Here is a 12,349-nt window from a genome sequence, read left to right on the forward strand (position 1 = left end):
CAGGGCGTAAGAGATGGGACTTACGGTCCCAAGATGGCAACTATGGGGCACCTGTCAAAGGGTGGGGCTACCCTTGTGGCCCTTGACAGCTTGCCAAAACTCATTAAGTGGCCCTCCAGCAAAATAAATGCCCACTCCTGCCATAAGCCCATGCCACCTCCTCTTTGGTGGGAAGCATGGTCCTGACCCCTTTTAGCCTGATAGACCAGGACTCGTACTTGGAGTAGTGTGCAGTGCTGCTTTGCACAAGAGGTCTGAGAGCCATACTATGCTGCCATGGTAGCCTGCACATTCTGAAATTCTTTTGAGACTGAACGTTTCCAAAAACTGCCCCTCAATTTACTCAGCTGCAGCTTGTAAAAGAATTTTAACATGGCAACTGTGTGGTGGAGGTGTGAACCATTGTGGAACAACATAAACTAACAAAATAAAAATTGCATAACACCTCAAAATGTTTTCACACATGTTTATTCACTGACAAGTCTGATGTGTGAGTTGTTGGTGTCTAGTATGTGGTGGGGTTTTTTTTGTTTGTTTGGGTTTTTTGGGCGGGGCGGGGGTTGGTAATTAGCAAAAGCTAAAGAGAGAGAAAGAAAGAGATAAAACTAAATAATGAACCTGAACCACTGAAAATATGAATAGATTTATTTTGAACTTCCTAAAAATGAAACCTTTTTTCAGTGTTGAATTATATACATTTCTGGGAGAGGTGTGTGTGATGTCAATTTTTCTTTTGTTCAGTGACTGACACAGCATGCTGTGTTCTTGCTGGTTGTTAACAGCATCTGCATTATGAGGCCAAAGAGGTCCTCTTCATGACAATGGCTAAGGTTTGTAGAAATGCAAAGGTCATGATCATGACTACTTTATTTAATGCCAACTGGATACCGACAACAATTACAGAACTAGACAGATCTTAAAGGGTCATTTCATTGACTTATTGTTCCTGCTTTGTGAGTGCTGATGGATTCTACAGACTGCTTGGCTTTTATGTAGTGTGTTTTGGCCTTGGAAATTTTCCTTGAAATTTTTGTGAAAAGAAAGGTTAATCAAGCACCTGCTTTTACCAGCTTTGTTCTTTGAACTACAGTTGCATAACCAGTATCTTTACCATGTTGTAGTGAAAAATGTAGATAATGTTGTTGTGTTTTGTGCTTGGAGTCATTTTATTTTCTTTCTGATGTACAATTTATATTTGTGACGGCACAAATCAGTTACTTTGGACTTTGAAAAGCACATTGGCTCTTATTCTGTGTGATATGTTGACTGACAGCAATTAAATAAAAAAGGTTTATTTTCTGAAATAAATATGGTTATGTATCTGAACAATAGCTTTGAAGTTCCAAAATCAGGAAGCAAAACAATTAAAATGCATGAAAATTTTTGAAAATCTGGTATTCAGTTTATTTTAGCAGGTCCTTTAACTCTTTAAAAGACAAAAATGGTGGGTAGCTGAGGGGAGGATATGCAGCACTATATGTGTCCAAAAAGTTTGTAGATTATTATTAGAGGGCTTGTATTAGACTGTGGGCTACTGTTCCAAAAGAAATAAGGGCCCATCACAGTGAATCAAAACTAGATTGATTACAGCACTCGTGCATTTGGCAACAACCCTGAGAAGACCAGATGGATTAGATGATCCAATATCTCTTTCATCTTAAATTTCTACTCGTGGGATTATATTTTCCAAGAAAGTTACTTAGTGTCCTCCACCTAGTCTTGGCAATCTTTGTCCCTATGCAGTAATGGTTTGTTAATAATGTGGATGATAAATGTTGAGACTGCCTTTGGATCCATTAACTATTGTGTGAATATGGTGTTAGAGTTGACCCTTGCCGACCTCATACATATATTAATTTTATTTACTGAAAATTGGGAACTTACTACATTGCTTGATGACAAAATGAGAATTTTTGTCCAAAAAGAGATTGGACACTTGCCAGTAAACCACTCTGAGAAATAAAATTCATAGTATTCACTGCAAATGATAATCTAAATTTGCTACTAATATACATTTGGTCACAATTTCATGGAACTGGTCAAAGGCCAGCTCTACTACACCTATGAATTGTGAGGGGGGGAAAAAAGCCATCATGATAGTTTTTGATAGAGTGAAAAAAAGCAATGCATGTTAGGATAGAGTACAAAGAACGGTAGTAGAAGCCAAAAAACAGTGGCTTCTAGAAACAAACTGGTGAGAATGGCAAGCAGTTTGTGATTTTATAATTATATGAGAGGCTGGTAAGGTTTTTCAACACTTTTCATTATCAGAACCTATTTGCTTTCCCACGCTTTAATCTGCTGTACTGAAACTCCACGTGTTGGTGTCTGCCTCAAGTTTCCTATTTTTTTGGAAAATTTCAGTTGACACTGTTCAGCAGTTTCTGAGACTAAGGCTGGGAAAAACTGTTCATTGTCACCATTTTAGCAACCCTGTTGTTGAAATACCCAGTATCCCTCATTATTTGTAGCAGAGGCCTGTAATTTGGCATGAGGTAGATTTGGGGTTGGGGGTGTGTTTTGCTCCTCCTCATGAAAATTAATCTGAATTGGGCCAAGTTATAAGTCTTTATAAATTGCGTTTGTAAAAGCTCAGTGCCTGCTAGTGTTTAGATGCATTTAGTGAGAACATATTACATTCATGGCTGTAACGTGCCAGGCAGGACTGTCTTTGCAGTTTGAGTTCTGGACTGCTTCAGACCACACTGGGTTCAGGCTCAAATCCAGTCACCAAAATTGAGGGATGAGGCTGGACCCAGGTACCATGGAGGAGGAAGATCTCAAGGTCTGTTCCAGCCTAAACTTCAGTGAATGTGTGTCTCAAGTGAAAAAAAAAAAAAAGAGTTAAAGGGGGAGAGGTAGTGGTTAAAGTAGATTGGAGGAAGTGGAGAGGGGAAAACAGAAACTAGACAGTGGTTAGAGTAGAAGGGAGACTGGAACTGATTAGAAAGGGGAAGGGCAGAAGTGTAATGGGGCACAATGGTGCAGGGTGGCTGCACTCCCAGTCAGGCACAATTACCTGACTGGGATCAGGGCCCAGCTGTTTGTTATAAGAACAGGGCTCTAAACAGCGTAGCCAGCAGTTTGCCGTAAGCAGCCGAGGAGAGAGCATCACCTGGCTGGAGCTGCTGCTCATAACATCTTGGAGGTACAGGGAAGGAGATATGGGGAAGGTGGAGGCTCCTGGTCCTGGGGTGTGACCTAAAAGTACACCCTGATGGACTGGGTGGTGTGGTAGGACTGCTGTGGTAGGGCAGTCTCCAGGAAGTGCCACACCTGTGCCTGCCCAGTGAAGGGCAAGTCTGGGGCCCCAGAAAACCTCTGCCCTCACTGCCTTGTAGGTTACCCATGGAGGGAAAAGGCTAGGGGAGCACACCCTGAAGACAAAGCAAGGGCCCAGGTGCACAGTGAATCTTGAGGTCCGGTGCCCAGGTCTGGTGAAGGGACCTGAGGCAGTGCCCAGGCTCACTGTGAGTCCTGAGGTGTATAAAGGAGCCAGGTGTGAGACTCCAGGGGGTGGAGCCTTAAGCCTATGAGGGAGCCAAGTGTGAAGCTCCTGGGTCAAGGGGATTGAGGCCCAGTGTCAAGTACGGGATTGAGGCCCAGTGTGTGGTGTGAGGGGACCAAGAGGGTCCGGAGCTGGGCAGGGAGCTCCAGGAGAAGGGAGGGGCTGGGAGCCCTGATTGATTGAGTGAGAGTCCAGTGTGAGGGCATGAGTGAGAGTTCCAACGTGAGGCACTGGAGTGCAGGTCCCAGTGTGAGGGCACGGGCTGATAGGCTGGGTGTCAGGCCAGACAGGCTAAGGCCAGGTGTTAGGCCATGGATGCCATTTATGAAGTATGCGACACAGTATAAGGGAACGTTCAAAGCCTTGTATAGGCCCTTGGCATCAGGGCAAGTAAATGGGCAGCCTCCTGCCTTGTTATCATCATCCAAGTAATATCATCAAAGGCATGGCAGGTGAGGTAGGTGGGTGGTTAGCCCTGAGGCAAGTGGGCAGGCCAGTGACTCAACTGGCCCAGGGATTCCCACTTGTTACAGTCACCTAGGGTCATGTGTAGACTAAATGAGGGGTGTATGTGCATGACACTTCAAAGCAGGCTAAATGCTTTTGCAGTGCTTTAGTTGTGTTGGTGTTTGCATGCGTTGATGGCATATTGCTCATTAATTCCAAGTGCTGTAGAAAATTCAGCAGCATAATCTGCCTTAAATGACTTGGGGTCAACAAACTAAAACTCCTCTCAGATAACTCCTCTCAGGAGTTTTAGTTTGCTGCCCCTACAGCTGCAGAGTGAAGCACTGGGCTCTGTGCACCTCCGGGACTCTACAGGAAGTCCTGCAGGCAGCGTGGCAGCAGCCTGGGAAGGCAGGCTCTGCCCAAGCAGTGAGCCTGATTTCCCTGCCCCAGGTCTGGTGTTTCCCTCCAGGGCTGTGGTGCCCCCCAGGACCGCCCAAGCTGGGTGCTTGTGGGCGGGTACCACCTGGGAGAGGGGGGCTGCCGCTGCCGTGGAGGGAAGCACCAGCCCCACCCTGCAGTCAAGGGACTCCTCTGCCCACCACCAGCTCACCCTCCCCTCCCCTCTGGAGAGGCAGGTAACTCAGTGAGGTGTGTGCACAACACAGGTATTTAAAGGGCACTAAATTGAAGTGGTGGGTTTAAAAACCCACCGCTTTGTTTTAGGGTCCCCGTTTCATCTACACACGGACTAAGGCAGTAGTCTTCAACCGGTGGTCTGTAGACCCCTTGGGGGTCTGCAGACTGTCTTAGGGGAAGGATGGCTATGATCATTCACTCAGAAGTATGTGAATATCTACACTTACAATTCAAAGGGCTCCACACCTCCATTCAAAATTTTTTAGGGGTCTGAAAATGAAAAAAGGTTGAAAACCACTGACCTAAAGAATTAGGAAATTAGTGGAGTAGGAGCAAGCAGGTGAGGGAGTTGAAATCGATTTTGGCAAGAGCTAGAGTGGAGGACAAGAACAGGATCTAGTTGTACAAAGACTGGGACAAGAAGCTGTGGGGAAATGGAGAGACTGAGACTGAACAAGAAATCCAGGGAGGAAGACTGGGATTGTGGAGCTTGGGGGAGGGAAGGGGGTTGTGAACATGGGAAGGGGTGAAAAATGTGACTCCACATTGGTAGAGGACAGAAACAGATCAGATGGAAGTTGGGGAGAGAAACTGGAGCTAACTGGATAAGGATTTTGGGGCAAGGAACTGGGGGCAAGGGGAAAGGCTGAGCAAGGAATTTGAACAGGGTGGGCAGACTGGAGATTGAGAAGACGTGCTGGTGAGAAACTTGGAGTGGAGATTGGGAACGCCCAAGTAAGGAGAATGGGATAGAGATGTGTTGGAGGGGTTTCAGCAGAAGGATTCAAACTTGAGGGGAAGGTCTTGGGCAAGAGAGTATGCCCGCAAGCACTTATTTCACTTCTGAGCCTGTAAAGCAGGGGTGGGCAATTATTTTGGGCAGAGGGCTGCTTACTGAGTTTTGGCAAGCCATTAAGGGCCGCATGACAGGCAGTCAGTGGCAGCTAAATATTAATTTTCCAAATTTTTTAGGGGCCCCGCGGGCCAGATAGAATGGTCTGGCAGGCTGCGCCCAGCCTGCGGGTCAAATTTTGCCCACCCCTGTGTGAAAAGCAACCTGAGACTCTTGCATGTCACTTCTTTCTCCTGTCAGTTAACTTCCAAGAAACCTGCTGGCTAAGCATCTTACCTTCCGTAACACTGGTCTTGCCTCTTATTGCTATCAGATATTGTTAGCAAAAGTGACAGAGGTCTGGGAACTTATTTAAAAGCTCCAACCTTGCTGATAACCTTGTGTGTAGGTGTCAGTGTGATGCCACGTGTTCTGTTTGGCATTTTTTTGTTTACTTTAAAAAAGGTAGGAAACTGCATGTGTACACACAGTGGTTGTGCACTTAGATTTTATCACAATGTTTCTGCACAAAGGGAGTTGATTAAGGTTGCAGAAACAAGTTTAACTTGGCAGTTCCTAATTTAAGTGTCTGACTGCAGTTGTCATGTACTTTTGAACCTATTTTTTGTGCTTGTGTGATTTCAAATGTATACACTATTTGTGATTCTATGAGCATGGCAACTGTCTAGCTGGAGAAATAATTTACTACTTGCAAGTGACATGGATTGTGAGACACTTGAATATGCTTGATACCTTTATCGATAAATCAATATTTATCAGAAATATGTTTGCAATAGGGAAAAATATCAACATCTGTTCTTTCTAATTCACAAGTTAAGATTAATGTGAAAGAAATCACAAATATTCCGTTATTGTATAGTATTTCACAAATGCTGGCCTGGTTTAAAAATTTGAATGCATCTTTATAGAAAAGCATATAATAGTGATGTAAAGACTGTGAATAGTGGAGAATTCAGTACTTCATTAAAGTTTTTCTGATGTTCAGGTCCTTCCTGTTTGTTTAATTGTTGTTGTCTTATTAATGTTTGAGGCCCACAGGTAAAAATAGTGGTATGCTATGCCAGTGACAATGGAAAGAATAAAACACACCACTTCAGTTTTCTCATGACTGGTGCTTAGTTAAGCATGCACCTTTTATAGTCTTTTATGTATTAATGGTATGGCCCTTCATAACTTACCTGTTCTTCTAAGTTTTCATACCCTTTAGCTTCTACGCAGTGGGTATGGTAGGTGTATGATGAGTCTATTATTATGTCTTTTTTGTCTTTTGTCTTTCTATTGTGTCTTTTTAAGGTCAGAAAGTATAGTTATGATAATCATGATTATGATTGACATCCTCCATAATATAGGATTCAGATTCTCCTTCCTGGATTCCCCTCATAGATGGCAGAAAAATGTTAGCTAATATAAAGGAATTGTGCATAGTGATGGAAAATTCCCCTACTTTAATTTTGGGAACAAAGGAGATTCTGTGAACTATGAATAATCTTTAGAAAAATATTTCATTTTAATTGGCTGAATTACCACTTTCAAAATCCTTACTGGGAGGGATGAAAGTTTGCACGTTGTTTCCTTTTCAAACTCTAATGTACCAATAATTTAACTACTGATTCACTTGGAACATGAAGGTTTTTCTATGATCTTTTTATATCTGACAATAATAAAGAGGGTAGGATTAGGAAATGACCTGCCTATAGAGGTCATAAAAATTGTTAATGCAAACAATGTTGCCTTCTGTTATGTGATGCAATGCTAATAGAAAACAGCTCACTGCAATTTATGGAGCACTTATCCCTTTTTGGTATATGATGAATGGCTTACTTCAAATAATGTTTCTTCATGGATTTCCCATGGTTTATCACCAGAAACAACATATTTGACTCTGTCTTTGAAGTTGATTTTGAAGTTGACATAATTTCACTTCTGTATGAGTTGATTAAAATACAGTGTTTGCTGTACCATAAGGGGAAAACTATATAAAGTAGTTGTGCGCCTGGATCTGGCTATTGAGTCCACACAGGCCTGTGCCATTTATGGCACTGCAAACCTCTCTGTGACACCACAAACCAGCGTACAATTTAAGCACATGGTGTGGTTTGCTAGCAGGATTTCCCAGTAGCAAACTCCCCCCCCCCCCCGCCCCAAAGCCCACTAGGAAAAAAAGGGGTAAAAAGCATACCAAAGTGCTGTGTGCTGGGCAAACATGGAAATGGGGCAGCAGGTGGCCCAGGGCTACCTGCTGCCCCCGTCTCCATGTACCGTTCCCTGACTGGCTGGGGCACAGAGTACCCCAACGTGGGGATTGCGTACCAGCCAGCCCCACACTGAGGCACCCTGGGCACTTTTACACCTGCTCCGGGAGTGGGGGAGAGGTGGTGCTTTAATTACAACGGCTCTGAGACCTGCTCTAATTAAAGCACTGCCACTTCTTGGGTATCAGCATCCCTGTGCTTAAAAATGGCCCCGGGGGCACTTGAATTAAAGCTTATTAGACGAGCTTTTGTTCAAGTGCTGCGGTCACCATGTGGGGGGATGCTGATGCACAAGACACAGGAGGCTGCTGGGGCGCAGTATTGCCATGTTGCAGTAGACTCTATTTAATTGAGTCTACGCTGACGCATTGTAATTACAGCATGTCAGAACAGCGTTCATGTATAGGTGCCCCCTGTGGCCCAGCCAGCTCCCACTGCAGCATGTAGAGCAGTGGGACAGTGCGTTTCACTGCAAACCACACAAGCAGGGGTATATACTGCAGCACAAATAGCAGCACAGATTTGTGCTGCTGCAAACTCACACCCCTGCTTGTGTGGACACCACAGCGATTTCCATTTTACAGTCCGTGTGGACCTACTGGCATCATGTCAGTCCACAAAGTACTTGAAGTACTTAAATATCACGTTACCTAGCTTTTCTACTATCAAATAAAAGTGGCAATAAAATTAATTGAAAAGATGTACTGAAAGAGCTGCCACATTATTTTCAGAGAGATTGGTTTTTGTTTGGTTTTTAAAGGGAGAGGCTGATTGATTTTTTTTTTTTTTTTTTTTTTTTAAGTTACTGTTGTCCCAAATAAAGTTTTCCCATTTCCTTTTACCATATTTATCTGGTTTGTTCAGGCATTTTTTCTGTAATAAACAGTTTCCTCAGGGCTTCATGGATTCTTTGCTGTCCCTCATCTTGCTGTGGGAACCATGGCATGCAAAAGCATAAATTTACTAGGGTATCTCAAGAAAAGATGTAATAGCTAAAACCTGTTTTAAAAGTCATTGGATTTCAAGTTTTTAATTTCCCTTTAAAAATTGTTTGTTTCAACTTAAATGATGCAGTCCCAGAATAGAACGTACAAGATTTGCTTAAATATTTTTTGCATTTAGATATTAGAGTAATTCAAGCAGAAATAATAATGCCTTTCCAATGAACAAAACTGTAATGGTCTTTTCTATAAGTCTAAGCACTTGCATTTGATTGAATACATCCTTTACCCTATACACACTCATATACATATCAATACTGTACACTTCTACTTTATCCAGTATTTCAGTACTTTTTCAGGTTTTTGTTTTTTTTGAGAAAATGTAACATCCATTTGTTTTTTGAAAAAATGAGGCACAGTGTACTTTTCTGCTGATTTAAAAATAAAGGAGTTCTGTGAGGAACATTTTTGAAAGCAACAGCAATGTAGCTTTAATTTTCTGACACTAAAATGAATGTAAACTGAATTGTGAGTGTACTAAATGAATCTAATTATTAAGTCAAAATATATTCTATTCCAGGGAACTTGTAATTGGTTTTGCAATTTTTGTTGTACAATAGCACAGCAGTTAATGATTTTCTCTCATCACTTATCTCTGTAGAGGTGTGATATTAGTTTTACTCAGTAGGCTGTCACTTGGTTGCTTTGCACTTGAAAAAGATCTAAGGTTGCTGATTATGACTTTGCTGTTTCCTTTTTTATTGTTATGTACTTTAAAAGGTTTTCTAGTTTGAAACCCTACTGTAAAGAATGCAAGTTAAGTATGCATTTCTCAGCTTTGCAAGTCTCTAATTTCCATTTCTTCTTTTTACTTTTGAAAAATTATCTGAATAATTATATATGCAGTGTGCAGCTGTTGAAGCTATGTATGGGTACTTGAAAAATATTTCACATAGCCCACTTCCACTCCAAGCAGTAGATGGATTCAAACTCCAAATCATTGTAATGATTCTTCAGAAAATGCGGCACATGCATTTTAACTCTTGAATCGGTACAATTTGAAGCACAAACCTTTTTCCAGTTAAAATCACTTTGTACAAACTTATTTTATCCAGCTGTTTCTTTCCACAATTAAGTTCTGATGTTGCAACATAGTAATAGTTGATGTTGTCTTTCCTCCTTTTAAGTTTCTATTCCTTCCAGATGCACTTTTGCTTCTAAGGGTCGGACTCTCTGCATCAAGGAGCAAGTGAACGTAGTGTAAACTTAGTAAAGATCTTTTAAGTATGCTTTGTGTGGTCTAATGGATTTCGTATTACTGGTGGTTCCAGAACTGCAGGGGTATCCAACTCATCTGACCTTCTGGGTTGGATGAGTGGTATGGTACCACTCCAAAGGCTGGACCGTGCCCACAGACTGGTCCCATGAGCCACATGCAGTGGATGCCCTGGCCTTGCATGCTGTATGTGGTGCACAAGCCAGTGTAGGACATGCCATATGTAGTGGGCAGGTCCAGTCAGAGACCCATGGGCCAGACAGTAGATTCTGCAAGCTGCATCTGGCCTGTGGGCTATATTTTTGACACCCCCGCTGTACTGTAATATGTGATGTCCTATAAAGAAATAATATCAATTACCGTAATCTCTTAAATGCAGACAAGGCAGCTGGTGACTCGGCTGTGTTCTGTGCTTTGATCAGGGTGTTTAATTGGACAGCAATGCATAATCATTCCTTAGACCCCTTGAAGAATGTCTTGCATTTGAAAGCTTTGTCTAACTCTCTATCCTGACTATGCAGTTGATCCAATAAAAAATATGACCCTAAGAAATTGCCTGTTGCAGAAGTCCTGGCCTGTCACTGCTACCATAAAAAAACCCCCAAAAAACATAAGCTTCAGACTTATGACTATGTTACCTTTCTAATATTGAAATTATTTGAGAACATACCTTTCTAAGCACAAAATATTTAGTCTGGTTAAAAGCATGGAATGACTTAAATACTTTCTTGGCTCTATTAAATTAGCTACAGAGAAGGAGTAAGTGGAAATAAAAATAAAGTGGAAACGTAACAGTATGGCTGACTCTTTTTTTTTTACTGATGTAGTTCATCCACATAAAACAATCATAATTCATTTCAGCATGTCTGCTGTCATTTGTCGCTTACTGTTTGGAGTACATACTTGAGCAGCACTGAACAAAATGTACTCCTTGAAGATAAGAATTGTTTTAAACTTTTATGAAGAGAACAGCATGCACTGAACAAATATGAATCATTCAAATGCATCTTAAGCCTCAGCTGTTGAATACAAGAGGATGAAGGTTGGGTTCAAGTCTTGGTTTTTCACTGTACAGAATGTCTGTAACATCATATGTACAGGTAGCTTCCCTCCCATATGCCTCCTTCCCCCTCCCCACCCACCAAAAGCCTGATTAAAAATTAATGGCAAGCAGCTGGTGGTAATTCTGAAACACTGGGTGATGCCTCAATCTGGATCTCCTGGAATTTTTTGATTCATTATTTCCAATTTGTTCTCCTCCACAAATGGGAGTGTAGACAAGGTTAACGTAGAGAGTTTTAAAAATATATTTATTCCTCTAAACCAGGTTTTTCTGTATGTAATTTTGAGCCTATAGCGTCAGCTTTTGCTACTGTTTTTGGCGATGCATCCCTTAGAAATCACTGGTCCAGCGATTCTAACATTCTACATGTTCGTTAAGAGTTCTTAGTTGTAGCAAAGATTTGGTCTATGTACTTGTAAAATTAAAACAATAGCCCTTAATTTAATTTATTGCTGAGAGATCTTTTAGTCTCTTCAGTGTTTTAAGACAAGTGACTGTAATCAAACTTTTCTTTGACGGGTCTGTTTTTATGTTAAAATTTTACTTTTAAAACTTTAAAGTGTTACTTTTCTTATCTAGTTTAAGGATGGATCATGAATGTAAGAACTGCACATCAGAGTACAAGGTGCCCAATGCCAGTCTAATTAGTCATTTTACAGGCATATTGCTGAATTTCCTTTTTTTAGGATCTATATGATAAATTATCTGACACTTGAAGAAATCCTGAAATTCTTGATTTAAGATTGGCTTGAAAATCTGATTTGAAGTACTAAAACTTTCTATACCAATTACAGTAGTGAAAATAATCTTATATGCCAGTTTTGGAAGTTGAATAATGTCATCTCTCACTCATCTATTACTTGTATAATAATCATAAAACTAATTTGTGCAAACTTGATTTATAAAACCTAAGTTTCCATGTTTTCTTCTCTGTGCACATCTTTGTTTCTGAAAGGATAGGTGGTAGGGAAGGACTTCTGAAATGGTGTCTACTGTGATTCACATCACTAGTTACTTTTAACAAAAGGAACAGTCCTATCTGGGAGATGGACTAATTGACCTGGTAAATTTTTCTCTCATCTATTGAAGTTCTAATACTTTACTGCTGTGGAGGTTTAAAATCATATTACATTGTTATACCAGAATTGTTGTTCTTTGCTATATTGGAGCTGAAATTTTGAACAGAGTTCTGTACTATAACTAGCATGTGTTCCGTTACTTAAGGTTGTTTATTCTGTTACTTTAGATTGTTAATGGTAAATTTGTGCTAATCTGTTAGAGGGGTAATTAGTAGCTGTGCTAATCTCAAACTTATGCCTCTCTCTGACCTGGTGCAGACAGAAGTTATGTTTGTCACATGATTGGCCCCC

General features: G+C 41.2%; 1 protein-coding gene across 2 annotated transcripts in view; it reads left to right on the plus strand.

Moving 5' to 3' along the window:
• GREB1L (growth regulation by estrogen in breast cancer 1 like) overlaps positions 1 to 12,349 on the plus strand; it is a 279,693-nt gene that overhangs the window by 59,352 nt on the left and 207,992 nt on the right. The gene's annotated exons all lie outside the window — the stretch shown is intronic.

Source organism: Gavialis gangeticus, unplaced genomic scaffold, assembly GCF_001723915.1.
Source record: "Gavialis gangeticus isolate Ggan-Ray unplaced genomic scaffold, GavGan_comp1, whole genome shotgun sequence".
NCBI classification, from domain to species: domain Eukaryota; kingdom Metazoa; phylum Chordata; order Crocodylia; family Gavialidae; genus Gavialis; species Gavialis gangeticus.